This window comes from Lagenorhynchus albirostris, chromosome 14 (genome assembly GCF_949774975.1).
Source record: "Lagenorhynchus albirostris chromosome 14, mLagAlb1.1, whole genome shotgun sequence".
NCBI classification, from domain to species: Eukaryota; Metazoa; Chordata; class Mammalia; order Artiodactyla; family Delphinidae; genus Lagenorhynchus; species Lagenorhynchus albirostris.
The window spans coordinates 15,564,625-15,585,330 of record NC_083108.1 but is presented as its reverse complement, the minus strand read 5'-3'; the positions used below and the strand labels follow the sequence as shown (position 1 = coordinate 15,585,330).

The 20,706-nt window shown below is 44.4% G+C and overlaps 1 protein-coding gene across 3 annotated transcripts in view; it reads left to right on the top strand.

Moving 5' to 3' along the window:
• SEC11C (SEC11 homolog C, signal peptidase complex subunit) overlaps positions 1-12,104 on the top strand; it is a 33,784-nt gene extending 21,680 nt beyond the window's left edge. The window contains exons 6-7 of one of the 3 annotated variants that reach the window (XR_009534654.1): positions 1,779-1,903; positions 12,087-12,104. The gene's annotated coding sequence lies outside the window, so the exon portion shown is untranslated. Of the gene's footprint in view, positions 1-1,778; positions 1,904-2,614; positions 2,944-8,069; positions 8,476-12,086 lie in introns of those variants that run through there. The other 2 variants (XR_009534652.1, XR_009534653.1) reach the window with 2 other exon arrangements.
• Positions 12,105-20,706: the final 8,602 nt, after the last annotated feature.

The window sequence follows — 20,706 nt, the reverse complement described above, 5'->3', positions numbered from 1 at the left end:
TCTTCATGAAGTCATTTGCAGATTGCATGGTAGGAAAAAGCCAGACATGCACCGTTTCTATGTGCTACCCTCTCCCCTCCCTTTCCCACACCCAGCTGATGCTAGCCATCTTGATTAACGGTCTCCTGGTTTCTGCTTCAGTACCTCGTCTTACTAAGTAGCCTTTGGCCCGGCACACGGGTCGGTCTGTTTAGTCTCAACCTGAAAATCCAGGCGGAGATCCATCCATCCCCACTCTGTGGGCCCAGCAGTTCGCTTAGTTTCCAGTGAGAGGCATGGGGCCGGGGGTGCAGTGGAAAGAGGCTCTGGAGTCACCGTGGTTTAAGCCTTGCCTCCACCTACTAGATATGTAGCTTGTAACTGATGAGACTCAGTTTCCTTATGTCCAGAATGAGTGTCCAGGTGGGCGAAGGATTTGTTAGATGCTTGGTGTTCATCAAACAGGGCTTTACGCTTTCTTCCTCAAGATCACTGGAGTTTGACCACTTAGAATTTGTTTATTTTTTAAGCTCCCATGTCCTCGTGAACATTCTTCCCTATCGTTTTTGGCCGTGAATTCTACCTACGTTTTCTCTGGATTTTAAATCTGCTTCCCTGCATTGTTGCAGACGTATCCATGGACATTCGCCCCCAGAGCCTTTGCTTTTAGCCACATGAAGCTTCAGGAAGATGTAGGAGAGGGGAAGGCCCTTTGCCACGTGATCTTGGTGGCGAAGCCTTCTGTTGTAGAGTTTTCTCTGGGCTTCTTCCCCTTCAGTCCTCACCCAAACACTGTCCACTACATGCCTGCTGTCAGGTGTAATCGTCTCCCTGCAGGTGTTTAGCTTTTGCCATATGGCAGGAATTTTGGGGAACAATTTAGAGCAGTTTTAGGTCCACAGCAAAATTGAATAGAAAGTACCATTCTCCCTGCCCCACAAACGCACAACCTCCCCTACTATCAAAGCCCCTACTCTCAAAGCCAGCATGGTAGTATATTTGTTACATTTATGAACCTACATTACACGAAGCTATCACCCAAATTCCATAGTTTACATCAGGGCTCACTGTTCTGGGTTTTTTTTGAATTTTATTTATTTTTTTATACAGCAGGTTCTTACTAGTTATCCATTTTATACATATTAGTGTATACATGTCAATCCCAATCTCCCAATTCATCCCACCACCACCTCCCGCCCTCCACTTTCCCCCTTTGGTGTCCATACGTTTGTTCTCCACATCTGTGTCGCTACAGGGCTCACTCTTGGAGTTGTACATCTTATGAGTGTTGACAAATGTGTCATGACATGTATTCACCATTGTGGTGTCATACAGAATAGTTTTACTGCCCTAAAAACCTTCTGCCTATTCATCCATCCCTCCCCCCACCTCTAGCAACAACTGATCTTGGTCCTGTCTCCATAGTTTTGCCTTTTACAGAATATAAAACAAGCAATACCGCAAAACAGAAAAGAGAATCCTCTGGACGCCCTGTCTACTCCACTCAGCGTTCTTTGGTTCTCTCAGGTGCTCTGGGGCCCCAGGTGGCCTCTCTGGGACCTCATGCCTTGAGGACATAGCTCCTAAACGAATATGCAAACAGTAGTAACTAATAGGGGCATATTGTCTACCTCTCAGGAGTATTTACATTTTAGTCATGAATTTGTGAAAAAGCTCAAGGCCTTACATGTGGGGTCATTACGGATGCCCGAGTAGCTGAGATAGAAAAATCAGAGGTTTGGAGGAGTGGGAGTTCCCCAAGTCTCTGGAATCACGCTTTTGCTTTGGTTACATGGCAGGGATTATGTCTGAGCTGATGCAGCCCTTGCACAGCTGCTCATAACCACGACCTGCTGAAAACGGATTTACGCAAAACGCCTGCCACCAACCCACCCTGCTGCTACACACACGCCCACGTGTGCAGGTAAGTGGCTTTTGACGGATTAGCTAGTTTAAAATTTCGGTCTGAAATTGGTTAAATTAAAAAAATCAAAATAACGAGTTTGTATCACTCAGGCAAGTGATACGAACTTACAAAATGGGAATCCCAGCGGGACTGTGACAGCTAAAATGTAAAAGGGAGGTTAAGGGCTTTAAGAGGAAACTTGAAAAACAAATAGCCGAAGATAGGAAGATCCAGGAGACTCGGTGTGGGAGTGGAGTGCCACACAGCTGCTATAGTTCTTCCCTGCTCTAAGCTGGGCGCCCTGGGTCCGCAGGAGCCGCGCCAGGTCCCCTCCAGGGCCCTACTTGGTTTTCCCATCAGAAAGGCCTCTCACTTGAACCCAGGCCCTGTGGCCACGACAGATGTGACAGGATGTCTGCCACCAGGAGCTAAGCGCTCGGAGCCTCCGCTGCACTTCGGAGCCACATTCTCCTTCCCTCCGTCACTATTTCCAGTTTTTGCCAAGTGGGGAGCTAGGAAGAGGAGGAGGGAGAGGCCAGCAGTGCAAATGAAGCAGCTAGAGTAGGCCCAGGCTTTTGCATTTCTAACTTGAGTTTCTATATTAATTCTTCCGAGTTTGCCTTCCTCAGTGGTTTTCGGTCCTGGCCACCCATTAGAACCACATGGGCACTTTGAAGCATCAGGGTTTCCAGGTCCTGTCCCACACCGTTTGAAAGAGAGTCCTTGCAGGTGGGACCCGATGCTGCAGTTCTAAAGCTCCCAGGTGACTCCAGTGGGCAGCCGGGGCCTCGCTGGCTTGAGAGCAGCTTCCTTACCCTGCATGGCACAGGGTGTCCACGAAGCCGGTCAAGAGTTCCTCTTGTGGAGACTTCTAGGGCAGGAGATCCCCGCATCCCAGCCCTCTCAGCTGCCAGAACGTCTGGAACCTGATTTACCCACCTGGCCTTTACCATGGGGCGAATGCCTTTCCCGGAGAGCAGCCTTCTTCACCCACCTCCCCCTTGGAGCAATCTCACCAAATTCCTCCCTGCCTACAGCAGTCAACATCTGGGAGGGGTACTTGGGGCAGTGAATGAAGAAACTGGGGGCCGGGGTCGGGGGCGGGCACTTTGTTCCCTACCTGTATAGGTGTCTCTAAGTCAGTGCTTCCCAACCTTGACTCTGCATAGGAATCGCCTGGGCATCTTGTTAGAATGCAGATTCTGATTCAGGAGGCGGAGGGTAGGGTCTGAAACTGCATTTCTAACAAGCTCCTAGGTGGTGCTGATGCTGCCAGTTGGAATAGCAAGGCTCTAGGATGCTACTTCCCTCCACCCCTTTCTTGGAAGTTTTTGGGGTTTGGACCAACTGGGGTAGGTGGCTTCATAAGTTAGGGGACCAGGAATGAGGGGGCCTGGCATCCTTTACTTGGAGGGCATTATGCTAAGTGAAATGTCAGACAGAGAAAGACAAATACTGTATGATATCATTTACATGTGGAATCTAAATACTATTATTTTAAATTAAAAAATAAATCCTTCGGCCATGTCCTGTTTTTAGTGTCAAGTATAATACAAAGTTCCCTTGGTGGTTTTAGTGGGACCTTGGGAATTAATAAAGGGTCAGCACTCAACAGGATTCAATGCTGGGCCCTGCAGTATATGAAAGTGAGACCCCTTTGCGGAATTTAAATATATTTTCACTTGCTGAGGGGTTTATTAAATGACTTGTAGTAAACACCAAAGCTCTTGCTTTCTTGAGAAAAAATGAATATCCTTGTCAAAATGTCTAAATAGGGGCTTCCCTGGTGGCTCAGTGGTTAAGAGCCCACCTGCCAATGCAGGGGACACGGGTTTGAGCCCTGGTCTGGGAAGATCCCACATGCCATGGAGCAACTAAGCCCAAGCGCCACAACTACTGAGCCTGCGCTCTAGAGCCCGCGAGCCACAACTATTGAAGCCTGCGCGCCTAGAGCCTGTGCTCTGCAACAAGAGAAGCCACCGCAATGAGAAGCCCATGCACCGCAGTAAAGAGTAGCCCCTGCTCTGCAACTAGAGAAAGCCGGCGTGCAGCAACGAAGATCCAACGCAGCCAAAACAACAACAAAAAAAGAAAAAAGTCTAAATAGGACATTAATAAATGTACTCCTTTAATTTCCCAGTGTTGAACAAAGGCTAATGTTGTTAGCTCTGACAAGTTTCAGTGGCTAAAATCAAATATAGACATAAAATTAAAAAATTAAATACAACAAAATAGCAACTCAGATTATCTGTGGAGTATTACAATGAAGACATCAGAGATTCTCTGTCTCACTGACCTTGGATTTGGTCCTTAAGAACGGTTTCCACCATCTTGGAACCAGAGACAGCTACAAATATGAAATCACACTTGTGACTCCTCCTTCCCTTACATATAATTTTTCGCAGCTGCCGTGTGAGTGGAATTAGGGAAGTCGAGTTAACTTTTGCATAGAGAAGATCAGGGTTCCAGCAGAGTGATATTGAAGAAGGGCGTATTTTGTTGGCGGGAAGGGAAGACCCGTAATGAAGTACCCTTTGGGAACTGCTGATGCGATCTGAGAGCCTGGGGAGAATCTGCCAAAATGGGAAGAGGGTTGGACTTTGGTGGCACTGATTGTTCAGGATTTGAAGACTTTCCCCTCATTACCAGGTCGTGCTGGCCTGCTGGGCTCTTGGCCATAAGTAGGCAGTGCTGGTCTGGGGTACAGTTCCCCAGGGACCACAGGGATCGAGAGTGCTATACGGTAGGGAAATGGAAACAGGGTCTCTGCCTAAAAGCAGCGTTTCCCCCGTGTGAAAAACGAAAGGCTGGAAAAAGCTGCCACAACAGGTGACAGGGTTTCTGTTTTCTCAAAGCTGATGTCCGGGGAGGAAGGTGGGAAGACATAGACACATCCTTTTAAGAGGACCTGAGCTGAGCTGTGGCCTGATTCTGAAATATCCCTGAGGTCTTTGTAGGATCCGGTTCTGAATTGTTTGCTGTGGAGATGTGGGGAGCCAGGAAAGACAGTAGCAGAACTAGGAGAGGCAGACAGAAACTTCCCACAAAACAGGAGCCTAGAAAACGAAATTGGAAACTTGAACTCTAGGCAGAAAAATAAAATTTTGTGCAAATTTTATCAGGAAGATCAATTTCATCATTCATTCAATTTGAAATTAAAATAATATAACTAAATAAAAGAATTTTTAAGCTCATTATGTTGAGGATCTTTAAAGGCCCAGGAAGAAAAATCATTCATAGACATTAACAAAATATGACAAAACAATAACCAACCATAAATGAATGAACAGGAGTATATGAAAAATAAGCAATTGGAAATCAGAAAAATAAAAACTACATGGTGATTATAATTGAAAAACTCAATGGATAGGTAAAACCTAGACTAGAAACAGGCAGAGTAAATGAAGATAATACTGTACAACAGAATGAAGGCCAGAGAGACAGAGGCTGAGAAAGAATCAGATAGACAGAAGCTAGATGGAGAGGCTCTAACATGCACCAATAGAAATCCAAGAAAGCATGAAAGAGGAAATTCCAGAGCAGCATTATTTGAAGAACGAATAGGTAAGAAAAATAAAAGAAGAGTATTCTAGAACTGAATAAAGCTGTGGACTTCATATTAAAGGTATTCTCTATGTACTGGGAAAAATAAATAAGATTCAACCCACACATACACACATTTTGGTGAAACTGAAGAACATCAATGATAAACAGAAAATCTTTGGCCTTATCAGAGAAAATGACCTGTTACCTATAAAGGAACACTTAGGTCGAAAGCCTGCGTCTCCTGAGCAGCAGTTGATTTTAGCAGTTAATGGGCAACGTGCTGGGGAAATATCTCTTAGCCTGGAATTCTGCTCAGCTTTAGTGTCGTACAAGTGTGGAGACAGATGCCTGACCTTTGTAGACAAAGACTAAGCTCACTACCCGTCGAGCCTCACAGAAGAGCCACTGAGCAAGAAGAAATCCAGACAGAAAAACAAATGGAATCAAGAAACAGCAGCAAACACAGAAATAAACAAGCAATTGGTAGAAATCGGCTAACTCAATTAATTACTGATGACCAGAAGAAGAAAAATAAGCAAACTTTTGTGCATTTTATTCTTTTAAAGATGAAGTTCTGGATAATAATAAGAGGAAATAGGCATGAGTATATATCAGTTTCCCACTAGAATATCAACACCCAAGAGACAGGATTTTGCTTTGCCTCCTGCTGTACCTCCAAACATTAGCACAGTGCCTGTCACACAGGAGGTGTTCAGTAAGTGTTTGTTGACTGAATGAATGAATGAGGTAGGGTAGAAGCAGGCATTCAATGGGCAAGTATACTCACGTTTTTGCCTTGTTCTCGAGGGGACAAGAGATACTGATAAAAATAAGGTGAATGCTAAAAGGATAGAGATGCCATCAAGAGTGTCAGAAAAAAGAGAAGAAAACAAAGAGAATACAGAAAACTGTATTAGCCCAACAGAAGGTAGAGGAGAAGAAAGAGAAGAAAAGTAAAAGCTGATAAAGAGAAACCAGAAAGTAGAAATAAGTTCAAATGTATTAGCACTAATCACAATAACTATAAATTGAATCAACCTACCTGTTAAAGGACAGAGACCATCAAAATGGATTAAACCAAATGAACAACAAACCAAAGCCAGAAATTTTCTAGAACAGTGAAAGGTTAAGAAGAAAAGTCTGGGAAATGATATTCAAGGCAGATATTAATTGGATGGAGCGTTTACAGTATTAATGACAAATAAAATAGAATTTAATTTTTTAAAAAGTTACTCAGGATAAAGAAAGACATTGCATCATGCTAAAAATCAGTCCACAAGGTACAGTAAGCATAATCTTGTATGCACGTAACATAAAACCCTCGCATATATAAAGTAAAAATTAAAAGAATCAGAAATTAACTAAAGCACAGTCAGCATGGAAGTTTTTTTTTTTTTTTTTTTGCGGTACGCTAGCCTCTCACTGCTGTGGCCTCTCGCTTTGCGGAGCACAGGCTCCGGACGCGCAGGCTCAGCGGCCATGGCTCACGGGCCCAGCCGCCCCGCGGCATGTGGGATCTTCCCGGACCGGGGCACGAACCCGTGTCCCCTGCATCGGCAGGCGGACTCTCAACCACTGCGCCACCAGGGAAGCCCAGCATGGAAGATTTTTAACACATCTTTATTAGAAAGTGCCAGATCAAGTAAACAATGATTAGATAGTGTATGGAAGATTTGTTCAACATGATGAAAAAAATTTTGACATAAGAAATACAGATATAGAGGTCTGCTTCCAGTAAAAATAGATAATATGTATCCTTTAAAGAACACATGAAAAATCAAGAAAGGAATCACACATAAGGACCCAGTTTTCAAACAAATTTCAATTTTTAAAAGCAATTAAATGAAAAATCAACTGAAAAATTTAACATACTTGGAAACTAAAGCAGGCACTCTTAAAGAACTCATGGTTTAAAGATAATTCCATGATGGAAGTGGTAGGATAGTTAGAATTGGATCTCAATAATAGAATCATACACTGATGATATAAAAATTAATGAATTTTCAAATTTAAGATTCTTAAAAGACAGCAGAGAAAACCCAAAGAACAGAGAAGAAAATCATAAAATCAAGGGAAAATTAATAAAATAGAAAACGAAGAAATAGTAGTTTTGTTTAAAGGTCTAAGGCAAATATGACACAAGTGAAGATTTGTTAAGTCTGTCTGGTATATACATGAAGTATATATTATATTATTCTGTACTTTTCTATGTGATTGAAAGAGTAAAGTAAAATACTGGGCACGAGGGGGCTGGAACGCTTTTGCCTAGATCACAATTTTGCCAACGTCAAGTTTACTCCAGATTCTCAGGGGCAGAGTCTGATTTTGGCCATTGGCTCTTCACTTGACCTGCCTGGGCTTTAGCTTTTTGGCGAAGACATCAGGTTGCTGTTTTTATTACAGAGAATGTGGCAGAAGAATATCCCTAAATTACTGCACCCATCCTCCTGTTAGTAGAGCTGAGGGAGTTTCTTTGCTAAAGCCATATGTACACTGAGGTAGCTGTCATAAGCCTCTACGGGATTGCCTTCACGGGTTTTATCTCTATGCATGAAAACATACAAGGGAATTAAAGGAAAATGATGTTAGGATTTTAAGGTGGAAAGGGACCTCCTGTCTGTCCTCTCTCCCATGGCAGGGAGGCCTTTTACAGTGTCATGGAGCAGTGTGTTCTGTGGAACAACGGAGAAAGCTCAACGCTTATTGAACAGAAGTCCCTGGGACTCTCACCCACTGCTTTTAGCTTCTAAAGCAACACATCAAAAGTTTACTCACTTCCAAATGACAACCCTTCAAGTGTTGGAAAACAATCTGGTCCCTCTTCAGACTTCCCTCCTCCTGGCAACACGTCCTCAGTTCCTTCAGAATGGAAAGAATTGAGCAATTCTTAACTACCTGTTATACATGCCAAGTGCCTTAGATGGAGGGTGTGATCATCTTCAAATTCCCTGTGAGTATCTGCATCGCAGATAGGGAAACTGCGGCTCAGGGAATTGAAATAACTTAGCCTAAGATCCTAAGGTTAATAAAGCAAGTTTGACTAAGCCCCTGGGCTTTCTGCTCCTCCATGCTGTTCGCGAGGTGTGTGGTCTTCAGGGGACCCTGCAGCCCACCCTGCCTTATGCTCCCTGCGTGCTCAAACATGCACCCGGGATGTGCTACTGAGAACTGGACATGACATCGTGACTTCCAATAGCCCGTTAGAATATTTTACCTTACTCGATCCTCTCTCCAAACCACCGAATATGTAAGAAAGGCATTAGCGCTCACGTATTACAGATCAGGAAACTAAGGCTCAGTGCAATGGATGCCCCCCTCCCTCCAGATCAACCAATCTTTAAGTGGAAGAATTGGGATGCAAACCCAAATCTTCACATTCAGCATGTCTTTCCCGTTGCTCAAGATGCCCAGCCATGATCCAGAATCTCACCAGCGTTAGAACTGACCCACCCTAGGTAATCTGGACCTAAGTACCATAATTGTTAATACATGGCCCCAAATGGCCTTAGCTCCTTCAGCAGCCTATAGGACACTACTGCCTTATGCAGATTCTGTTAGGAAGTAGTCCCCCAAATCTCTTGTTTTACAAAAACTGCTGTGACATCACAGCTTCTCTTTGTGCCACCGAGTTTACATTGATCTTTGTGAAACTGCTTCTTTCCTCCATTCCAGTGGACTCTATTCCCAGCTCCTGCCCAGAAGAGTATTTTAGATTACCCCTGTGTCTTCCAATGCGGTAGATCCAATGTAGTCAGAACTGGGTAACCGGCACCCTTGACGCGCCTCTGTTTGCTCTCACGGTGGATCTGCTGATGACACTGGGGAAAGCACACCACTGCGGACTGAGCCTGAGGGTGTGAGTTCCAAAAGCTCAGGGTCCTGAGGAAACACAGTTGCAGAGAAGGGAAATCGGTGTGTATTCAGATGCCATCACTGCACCGTGACTGGGATACCTGTGGGTGTGTGCTGGGGGAGCAGCCCCCCGGAGATACATTCTCTCTCTACAGTGGGGGCAGGTTGATGGATTTGGGGGGAATGAGACACACGTGGAGACATTCCCCCATATCCTCCTGACATAAAATCTTTCCCCTAGATAATTACAGACTGTGCTCAAGGTCACAGTGAAGGTCATTCAATACCAGTGTTTTTCCCCGCCTTTCCCTCACTGGGGGAATTCAGGTTGCTTGGAAATATCACATCGCAGCTGCCTGCCTTTGGAGCTTGCTCTTAACTGAAGGAGACCCCCTTTTCCAGCTCCACCCCACACTCAGCTTGCCTCTCTCTAATTGCTTAGCACTCTTTCCTTTTCCTGTCACCACGCTCTCCCAAACAGATGGTGTTTATAGACAGGAAAGAAGCGGAAGTTATTCAGCTGCAAGGCTGGTAATCGATACCCAGAAACCGACCCTCTGAAGATGACAGTCAGAGGAGGGTCCTCATGGACGCAGCCACTAAAACAGCTCAGAGCAGAGACCGATGAGCCTGGCCTGGGCTGTGTCCCGGGGATAGGATGACAGCCTCTTGTTCTTGTAGCCAGTTAAATGGGATAAACATATGTGTTTCCTGCTGGCTTTTCCCTACTTCTCCCTGGACTTTATGGCTGTGTGTGTGAAAGTTTTATGTTCGTGAAGCCAGAGGCAGGGACCCGCCTCTTCCTGAGCTGGTGGGCAATCACCCCACTAGGGGCTGTTTGTTGAACTCCTGCATGATTGTACTCTGCTTCTCACGTGTTGTTGTGGAGACCCAAGAAAAATCCTCAGCTGCTCTTCAGTTGCTGAGAGGAGGCTGTGCTGTCAGGACAGCGGCCCTCTGAGAACTGTCCCAGGCAAAGGTAGAAATAAGACGAGAGGCAGAGAGGGAGTGAGGCGGGCAGTATATCAGTGTTGATATATGGGAACTACGGAATATCGTTACATGTGGAATCTCACACACACACACACGTATATTTGATGCCAGGAATCTTGGGTTCAGATGAAAGGGGGGTTTGGGTTTAAGATGAAAGAGGGCACTGATTTTGAACCAGCTGCCAGGAGGGTTGGAATGGAGGGAACCAGCAGTGCTTAGGGAGTGTGGGGTGGCATGGGGGCCCCAGGTGCTGAGGGAGATCATGGAAAAGGACATAGGTTCCCCTATAACCCCAGGATGGCGGGTTGCTAGGACAGGTTTCCTGGTGGGTCAGGGCCCTGTGTGTAAAAGGGTCTAGCAAAGCATGGGATTCGGGGGTAGCCTCCAAATCTTAGCCAATTCCAATTTCAGGGACCTCTCTGTGTCCCCCTCTGCTTCCCCATAAAGAGGTAATTTCTCTTTTGGTCAAGCCTAAAATGTCTGTAGCAGAGAAATGCTTTCACACGGCAATTTGAGATAAGGCTTAAAACGCAGCAGGGCCCACAAAGGGAGGTGACACCACACAGAGGTGGAAGTACAGGCTTTGGATTCTGTGAGGCCTGGGATCCATCCCAGCTCTGACATTTGCTTCTAAGGTGATTTCTATCACTTTTTGAGCCTCATCTTCTTAATCTTTAAATTGAGGACTACAGTTTACACCTTCCTTGTAGAGATCAAAGGAGCCAATACATTTTTTGTGCAGTCACGTTCGTAAACCATCAACAATTGGCAACTAGTATGAGTCCACCCATGCAAATGAGTGTAAAAGATCCATTCAACACATAAATGGCAGAATTTATATAAGAGAACATGAAAAGAGAACTCAGAGGAGATTGAGGGCCTTAGAGGCAGAGAAGGAGAAAGAGGGGAAAAGGAAAGGAACAAAGCAGCCAAGGTTGGCAAATGAACACACAGGGACGCGCAGGCTCAGGGCCCTGCCCAGAGGCACGCCGGGTCCCATGAGCGGGTCCAGGACGGCGACCAACCTCAGTGAAGGATGATCCTGCTGCCAGTTACGGAAGCAGGTGGCTCAGCTTCCAATCATATCTGTGGATTTTTGTCTTGAGTAAAGGAACCTCATTTCCAGGCCAAATAACAATTAAATAGATTCCAGGTTGAGACTGGTCTCTGCCCTCAAGCCATATACTGTATATGGGGATGGGGAGATTAGGTACCAGCAAACAATGAGAAGATGGTGACAGGTTGAACTGGCAGGTCCTGTGAACTAACGGTGCTTTGGTAGCAGGGACCCCAGGGCTGGGGCAGCCAGAGCAAGTGGAGAGGGCATTCCTGACAGCAGAACAGCAGGAATAAAACGGGGAGCCTGGATCACTCAGTGGGGGAGACCTGTTCCCCTGAATTAGGTGCTTGTGTGTGGCGTGGGATGAGTCAGTCCCAGCCGAGGCCATACCTTGGGAAGGTCCTCACAGGGTGAAATTCAGTCGGGCTCCCAGGAGTGGTGAAAGACATGTTGATTTCTCAGGGGGTGGGGAAGGAATGAAGGGCATGGAAGGGCAGGAATGTCAAGGCAGCTTGTCCAGGAGGAGGATGACACCTCAGAAAGGGTAAGCAGGACATGCTTGGGTGGGGTCTTGTCAGGTCAAAGCCCACACCTGAGTTAGGAAAACTGGGGTCTCACCAAGTGGATAGGAGTTTTCCTGCTTGGTCATTCCTTGTTTAAAGGGCTAAAGAATTCTACTGCTAATAAAAATATAACTTAACCTAGCTCTCCATAAAGATTACAAACTTTTGGGCTTCCCTGGTGGCGCAGTGGTTAAGAATCCTCCTGCCAATGCAACGGACACGGGTTCGAGCCGGGGGCTGGGAAGATCCCACATGCCACGGAGCAGTGAAGCCCGTGCACCACAGCTACGGAGCCTCCTGCGTTCTAGAGCCCGTGAGCCACAACTACTGAAGCCTGTGTGCCTAGAGCCCGTGCTCTGCAACGAGAAGCCACCGCAATGAGAAGCCCACACACCACAACAAAGAGTAGCCCCAGCTCGCCACAAGTAGAGGAAGCCCAGGCGCAGCAACAAAGACCCAACTCAGCCAAAAATAAATAAATTAAAAAAAAAAAAAGCTTACAAACTTTTGAGAAATCAGGTAATAAATCCACATATTAAAAAAAAAAGACTTTGAGCTGGCGTGCTTTCTGACTCCGTTTTCTATTTCCCTTCATTGCATCAAGCATGTGTGGACAGTCATGTCCTTTGGTGTCAGACCCTAGTATATTCAGATCTTATCAGCCCTGTCCTTTGGAAGTCACGGTAGCCACCATGTTGAGAGCTGAATGATGACAAATATGTGACAGTTTTCATCTTTCATTTTTTGTCATTTCCATACCTACTACTTTAATGGCAAAGCAATGAGATTACCGGCATTAAGCCACCACCGTCTTCCTATCCCCAAGCTCATTTCTGGATAATTTTGCCTGAGGTTGGGGAAAAAAAAAAAAAAAAACCCAAACAGTAAAGCATCTGCTTTAAATTAGGAGGCTATTCCTTGGTATTCATATTCTTAAAGTAAATTAAAATTGGTTCATCTGTCTTCTTTAGAATATACAGGAAACTCAGACGGTCGTGGATTTGGGGCTTGAATTAAAGAATTTCCTCATGGCCAGCTCTGCTGTTATTTCAACCTGTTTTCTTAGGATATTTAAGCCTCAGATCAAAAGTAAAACTCAACACCAAGGGAGAAATAGAGTCTGAGTTGCAATTAAATTTATGCCACTATTCAGGAGTTATGGAAGGTGATTGGGATCCCCTCTAGGCAAGCTGAAGCCAGGTTTGTAATCCCCACTCCATTCAGAAGGATTAACTGTTCATCTTAATTCAAAATCAATATAATAAACAGGCACTCTAGAGAGTCTGCCCGGGTACACTGGGCCTGGCACACCAATTTACTGACAGCAAACCAACTGTTTTACCAGTGAAGTCCCTGGTGAAAGGCCAGATATTTCAGACAAAAGTGAAACAAGTGAGGCCTCATCAGGTCCCAGTGACACAGCACTATTTTAAAGGTGTCCTCTGGGCAATTTGGAAATGATCAGGAAATTCTAAATGTGCGTGTCTTTAGACACAGAAATGCCATTCCTAGGGCTCTACCTTAGAGATACAAATCTGTACAAAGATCACGCACAAGGATGTTTATCACCATGTCATTTGCAATAACAAGAAGCGGGCAGTGACTTCAATAACAATCAATGATAGTACCTTCACACAAAGGGATAATATTTCTTCAGGAGAAGGTTGATTTCTATGTAGTGACAGGAAAACATTCCTGGCATATTTTTTAGTGAATAAAGCAAGCTTCAGACTAGAATGTGACCCCAGTGGAAAATCAGAAAAAAGAAAAGCATCAACGCATGCTGTTGTGTGGAAGAGTATACACCCTGTGGTCAGATTGCCTGGGCTCTAACTCCTGCTCTACTGCGCACCAGCTGGTCAGCATGAGCACGTGGAGGAGGCCTCGGTTTTCTCATCTGTAAACTGGAAACGGTAAGACTACCTGCCTTGTAGACACATGATAGGCTTTCAGATAAAGTATCAGACAAACTATTAATAATGATCAACTCTAGGGAGCTAGACTTGGGGGAGAGGAGAACTTTCTTTTTTTTTGTAACTGCATTCACTTCCAAATTGTTTTTCTTTGCACGAATGTTTAAACTGATTTTTTAAAAAAATGTTCTCTCTGAACTAGAAGCCACCTATCAACAGATGATGACTCTGGTTGCACCCTTGGTTGACTGAGGATTAGTGAAAGGTGAAGATATTTATCAGTTCAATCAGGACCCCAAGACACCCTGAGACTCTCCTCCTGGGAGAGAAAGTTCTTGGTCCACAGGACCCAACAGGTCCACTGAGAACCACAAAAATCTTACCACAAATGACTCTGTCCAGCTCCCCACACTAAGTGAGCTGACCAAACTCAAGCATGGTCTTCTATCAGCTCAAGACCACGTGGCTCGGAGGACCCCAGCCCCTTAAAATGCCTGTCTAAGAAACAACACTGTCAAAGGGATTTATTGTTTTTTCAGGCTAAAACCTGACTATAGGTTCCTGACAGCTTTTTTCTTAGAGCAGTCACTTTAGAAAACTTACAATTATAAATCCTTTCTCTGCTCCTTTGAGATGTAAACCTTCTACCACCCAGAAATGTCTCCTCAAGGATCTGGGAGCCATCTCTTTGAAATGCAAACATCCAGGGAGAGAAGTACCCATGTCTCCTGGTCTTGTGGGAGGGGAGGGGCCTCACTTGGTGGGTGCCTTGCTCCAATTTGCAAACTACCTCCTGTCATAAAGATGTGAGAAGTCTGTTTCTCCTCTGGATAAGTGCCAATAAGCAAACACAGATGGCCTAATCACATTGACCACCTCCCCCCTTATATATCCTCTAGTACTTTTCTTTTAGCACAATCCAGTGTTTAGAAAGTCTCCCACCTCTTATTTTAGTGGTGTTGGGCTCAATGTTATACTGAAGTCTCTCCCCTACTGCAGTAGTCTCAATAAAATCTGTCTTGTCACCTTTAATTGCTATACACCTCTGTTTCTCTTTGACACCACTGTTGAGGGAGGACTTCATCAAAGGGAAAGCCATGACCATGGGGAAGGGAGGCCTTGGCATTTACCCTCGTGGTAATTACTTAATCTCTGCCTCCCAGTAAATACCAGAGGGAAAACTGGGTAGTTGTTGTTCACTACGCCAAAGACAGCTGAAATGTGAGTGAGGATTTCTCCCCCATATGAACATAAGCCCTTAAGTGAGTGCTTTACAAAGTACTGAGAAATGTGCTGAACTCTCAATATACAGCAACTCATTAAATCCTTACAGTAACTGTATGAGATAGGTGTTGTTATTTTCTTAAACTCTAAGCATCAGAAAGATTAAGAAATTTGCTCAAGGTCACATAGCTCATAAGTAGCAAAGCCAGGTGTCAAATCCTAGTGTCTGTCTCCGTAAGCTTTTGCATGGCCTAGATAAAAATCATGGTACAGACGTAGAGAATGGACTTGAGGACACGGGGAGGGGGAAGGGTAAGCTGCGACAAAGTAAGAGAGTGGCACGGACATATATACACAGCCAAATGTAAAACCGATAGCTAGTGGGAAGCAGCCGCATAGCACAGGGAGATCGCCTCGGTGCTTTGTGACCACCTAGAGGGGTGGGATAGGGAGGGTGGGAGGGAGACGCAAGAGGGAGGAGATACGGGGATATATGTATATGTATAGCTGATTCACTTTGTTATACAGCAGAAACTAACACACCATTGGAAAGCAATTATACGCCAATAAAGATGTTAAAAAAAAATCATGGTAGCTCTGCAGATGAAGTATAGCTTAAATTCATGTTTAGGCTGGAAGGTTTCTTCTCCATGGAAAATAACTACGTCTTAGCGCATGTAATCAAAAAATAGCTGTACTCTAGCAATAACAACAACAGACACCTCTGTAATAAAACACTTAGCCTTTTTCCTCAGAACCGGATAAAATAAAAAGAAGAATGTATATATATGTATAACGGAGTCACTTTGCTGTACAGCAGAAATTAACACAACATTGTAAATCAACTATACTTGAATATAAAAAAAAAACTGGCTTTCAAGCCAGTGAAATAGGGTGGTCATGGTACAGATCTCAGAACCCTGCCCTTTTTTCTTCATTCTCTTTCTTAATGGTCTTTGAAATGCCTTCTCTTGAGTATTGTCTCACTCCCCAGCTAGAACATCAGCTCACACTGGGTAGGGATTTCAACTGTTTTGTTAACATCTGTATCCACAGTGTCTGTGGAAGTGCATGGTCCATGGCTGGCATCCAATAAGCACTTGTTGAAGGAAGGAAGAAAGGAGGATGGGAAGAAGGGAGGGAGGGAGGGAGAGAACTGAAGTGAGATTTAGAAATATGCTATCTCTAATTCAATCCCCCTCCCAACCAAACTTAACGCGGCCGTCCAGAGAGGTAAGTGACCAGCCAGAGGGAACAGGTCTCTTCACTCTTCAACTAGGTTAACTACTCCATCCTTCTTGGGTGGTGGTGAGGGGGGAGGAGAGGGGCAGATTTGAGAATAGCTTAGATTTTATGAGGTTTCTCAATCTCAGCACTATTGACATTTTGGGCCAGAAAACACTTAGAGCCACTCTAAGATGATTAACCACATTCCTGGCTTCTACCCCCTCAATGTCAGTAGCTCTGCCTCCACCACCCACCTCTGAGTTGTGACAACTGAAAATGTCTCTAGGCATTGCCAGTGTCTGGGGACAGAGGGATGGCGGTGGGGAACAGGGCAAAACTGGCCAAGGTCAAGAACCACTGGATTAGAAGATAATGTAACGATGAGTTACTAACTAGATAAGGAATAATTAAACTCCAGTGCTTAAACAGAACTGGGGGACATCTCAGGCTTTCGGGGGTACTCAAAACCATCGCATATACTGTGGAGAGAACCAGAATCTTGGGATCTGGGAAGGTTCCAAACTCCAGAAGCAGAGGAATATTCATCAACATGATGACTCAGGAAATGAGTATTCTCATGGTCTGCCTGCCATTCCAGGTAAGAATTCAAGAAATTTAATAAGAAAATTGATCTGTCTGTGCATGGTGGAAGAGAATCTAATGAACAACAACCCAGGCAAATTCAAAAGCCTCAAATTATTCTCCCTAATAGCGGCACAGCCATTTTTGAACACAATTATGGACTTGAAACCCCACAGGGGAATTCAGTGGAAATCATTTAAACATTTATTTGATGTGAAATATCTGACCCGAGCAATTCATAGAGCAATTAAAGAAGTAGGGTCTGGGAGATTTGACGGTAACATAGTTTTGGGTTTTGTTGACAAATGGTCAGTAGAAGTAAAAATTAGTGGCATCTGAAATTAGATCTGACTGTGAATAAGAATCAAGGATCCCAGAGGGCTCAGTACAGGAAACTGTATTATCCAATAGACAGTGCTCATTAACAACCTAGAGGGGAAAGTAAATTTGACCTAGATTAAATTTGCAGATAATACAAAATGAGTGACAAATAGCAAATGCAGAAGATAAAGTTAAAATTACCAAAGACCTGGACGTTAGAGAATCTTGATCAGAACTGAATAAGATGGAATTTAATGAGAAAAGGGAGGCCATTACATGGTCAGGTTTGATCACACTTGACGGTCTGTGTAATCAGATAACACGCAGGAGGGAGAGGTCGGGATGGTTGTGGATAAACTAAAGGGAAACTTGGTATTCCTCTAACACACCTTGGAAGATTGGCTTAATAACTTAGCATATTGTGTCTGAAGGAGATTTTGCAGCAGAGGAAGTGGGACGTGGCAGGTATGAATCTGCTGCCCCTGGAATCTTAGTTCAGGGGTATAGAGTTTTGCTACAGGAAAATGGAAATCTGGTGAAGTTGATACTCTAGTAATGGCTGCAAGGTGATTCAGTGCTTTGCAAACTATCATCATCATCACCATCATTGCCTACTGAGTTCCTACAGATAGCCCAGATTCTGTCATAAGGACTTTATTTTGTTTAAAAAAATTTAAAACAAAGGCTGGTGAACATTACTTTGTTACTTAAACATATACATGTATATCGAAGAACAGAGCACTCCTAACAAAATATATAAGAGGAAGATAAAGACCAGTGTAATGGAGAAGACTTCTTTCCCTGATAACATAGAATAATATAAAAGCACTTTAAAATGCTTCAGTTTCTTTTCTAGCTTTTAAAAAATATCCTGGGCTTCCCTGGTGGCACAGTGGTTGAGAATCTGCCCACCAATGCAGGAGACATGGGTTCGAGCCCTGTTCCGGGAAGATCCCACATGCCGCGGAGCAACAAAGCCCGTGTGCCACAACTACTGAGCCCGCGTGTCACGACTGAAGTCCGCGTACCTAGAGCCTGTGCTCCGCAACAAAGAGAAGCCACCACAATGAGAAGCCTGCGCACCACAAGGAAGAGTAGCCCCCGCTCACCACAACTAAAGCCCACACGCAGCAACGAAGACCCAATGCAAACAAAAATAAATAAATAAATAAATTTATTTAAAAAATAAAAATAAAGAAAATAAAAAATATCCTTACGATTTCCATGTTTTACAAGTGAGGAAACTGAGGCACAGAGAGGTTAAGTGTTTTGCCCAGGGCCAGGCAGGAACTGGCAGAGAGGGGATTATCAACCCATATTCCTTGAGGAACAACCTGTAACAGGGGGAATCTGTGAGAAAACCTAGAAGATTCCTGGCAAATCTGAGAGAAGTGGTAAATTCTATTTGAAGGCAAATTCTGTTTGTTGGCTCTAGTGAAAGAAACATGACAGGGCTTCCCTGGTGGCGCGGTGGTTGAGGGTCCGCCTGCCGATGCAGGGGACGCGGGTTCGTGTCCCGGTCCGCGAGGATCCCACATGCCGCGAAGCAGCTGGGCCCGTGAGCCGTGGCCGCTGAGCCTGCATGTCCGGAGCCTGTGCTCCGCAACGGGAGAGGACACAGCAGTGAGAGGCCCGCGTACCGCAGGAAAAAAAAAACAAACAAAAAAAACATGACATTTGGCTTCAATATGCTCCTGTCTCCTTTTTCAGAACCTCCCTATATTGGTTAGGGATTTATTTGGCTGTAAGAAAAACCTTATTCACAGTGGCTTAAACAAATAGGGTTGATCTGTCACAAATAACAAGAAGACAGAAGTAGATACTGGTGATGATTTCCCATTTCAGCAATGCCTGGGCTGACGTCTCTGTGTGTTTCTTGGTCTTTCTCTCATGGTTGCAAGATGGTGCCAGAGCTGGGTGGAGTGTCTACGTTCAAGGCAGGAAGGAGGTGGGAGGTTCCTTCACCATGAAGGCAGAAGCTTTCCCAGAAGCCACCACAAGCTGACTTCCACTAAGGTCCCCTTGGCCAAAATGGGTCACATGAGCACACCTGCCTGGGAAGCGATTTGGAAAGCAGGAAACAGGATTGTTATGACTGAGTTGAAGCAGCCATTGGGTAGGCAACTATATGTATCTACAATGACCTCCTTCTCTCTTCTTTTCCCCTCAACCAAGCAACCTGATTCCAGCAGTGCCTTGGTCTGAGCAGCTGACGTGTTCTGGCTAAAGTGTAAGCCAGCAAAGAGCTAAGACGTGCCGATTTCTAGTGTTGATTTTCAGTAGAGTGTTTCCCAAGGACCTTAAATCACAAATCTGTAGGAATGGGTTCTGGAAAGCCATCCCTTTGCAGGGGCCAGCATTCATGGAGGGATTTGAATGTTCACCAGGGTAAATATCTACCAGGCATTTTGGGCCAGTAAACAAAGTCAGAATTAGAGACATCCCAAACATACAGTAATAACTGGATCATTCAAACAGGGAGAACCGGCTTCTGTACCAGGAGCGGATGCTGGGCAGCTTTTCAGAAAGTGAAACATATGATTACTATACCACCAAGGAATTCACTCCCCGGTATTTACTCAAGAGAAATGATGTTACATATGTCTACACAAAGACGCGAATGTTCATACAGCTTTATTCATAATAGCCAAAACACAAACAGACAAAAACCAAAAGAGAACCAACCCCCCCCTCCATTGGGAACCACCCAAGTACCCATCAGCTGGATACTGGTGAATGAGGAAACAAATTGAGAAACAGCCACACAGTGGAATACTATTTATTAGTAGAAAGGAGCCAACATCGAGTACATGCAATGATGCGCCTGAATCTCAACAGCTTTATGGTAAATGAAAGACACCAGATGCAAAAGACAGCATACCGTACAATGCCATTTATATGAAATTCTAGAAAAGACAAAACTGATATGTACGAACAGAAAGTTTAGCAGTGATTTACTGGAATTTTCGGGGGTGATGGAAATGTTCAGATCTTGATTGTGGTGGTTGCATATATTTGTCAAAACTCAAAAAAGTATACTCTTAAAATGGGGCACTTTAATATGTAAATGGTACCTCAGTGAAGTTGATTTTTGTTTTTAAAATCCTATCTATGTCTGCATTTTCATGTTTTCCTCTTTTCCTCTTCCTTCTACCCCTCCTCTTCTTCCTCCTCCTTCTTCTTTTTCTTCTTCCTTTTGTTTCCTATGTTCCTAGCCAAGTTCCTTTTGGAAAATTCCAACTTTATTGGGCAGAACTTCAAGAAAAGTGGCATTTGCCCAATACTTACAAGAAATGCAGAATGCCTTAGAGATTAGAGGGCACTCACGGCAGTTACCCACATTTGACAACAGGGAGAGACAGGATGATGGTTAATTTTATGTGTCAACTTGGCTAGGTCCCAGTACCCAGATATTTGATAAAACATTATTCTAGGTGTTTCTGTGAAGGTATTTTTTAGATGAGATTAACATTGAAATCAGTATACTTTGAGTAAAGCAGATTGCCTTCCATTATATGGGTGGGCCTCATCCAATCAGTT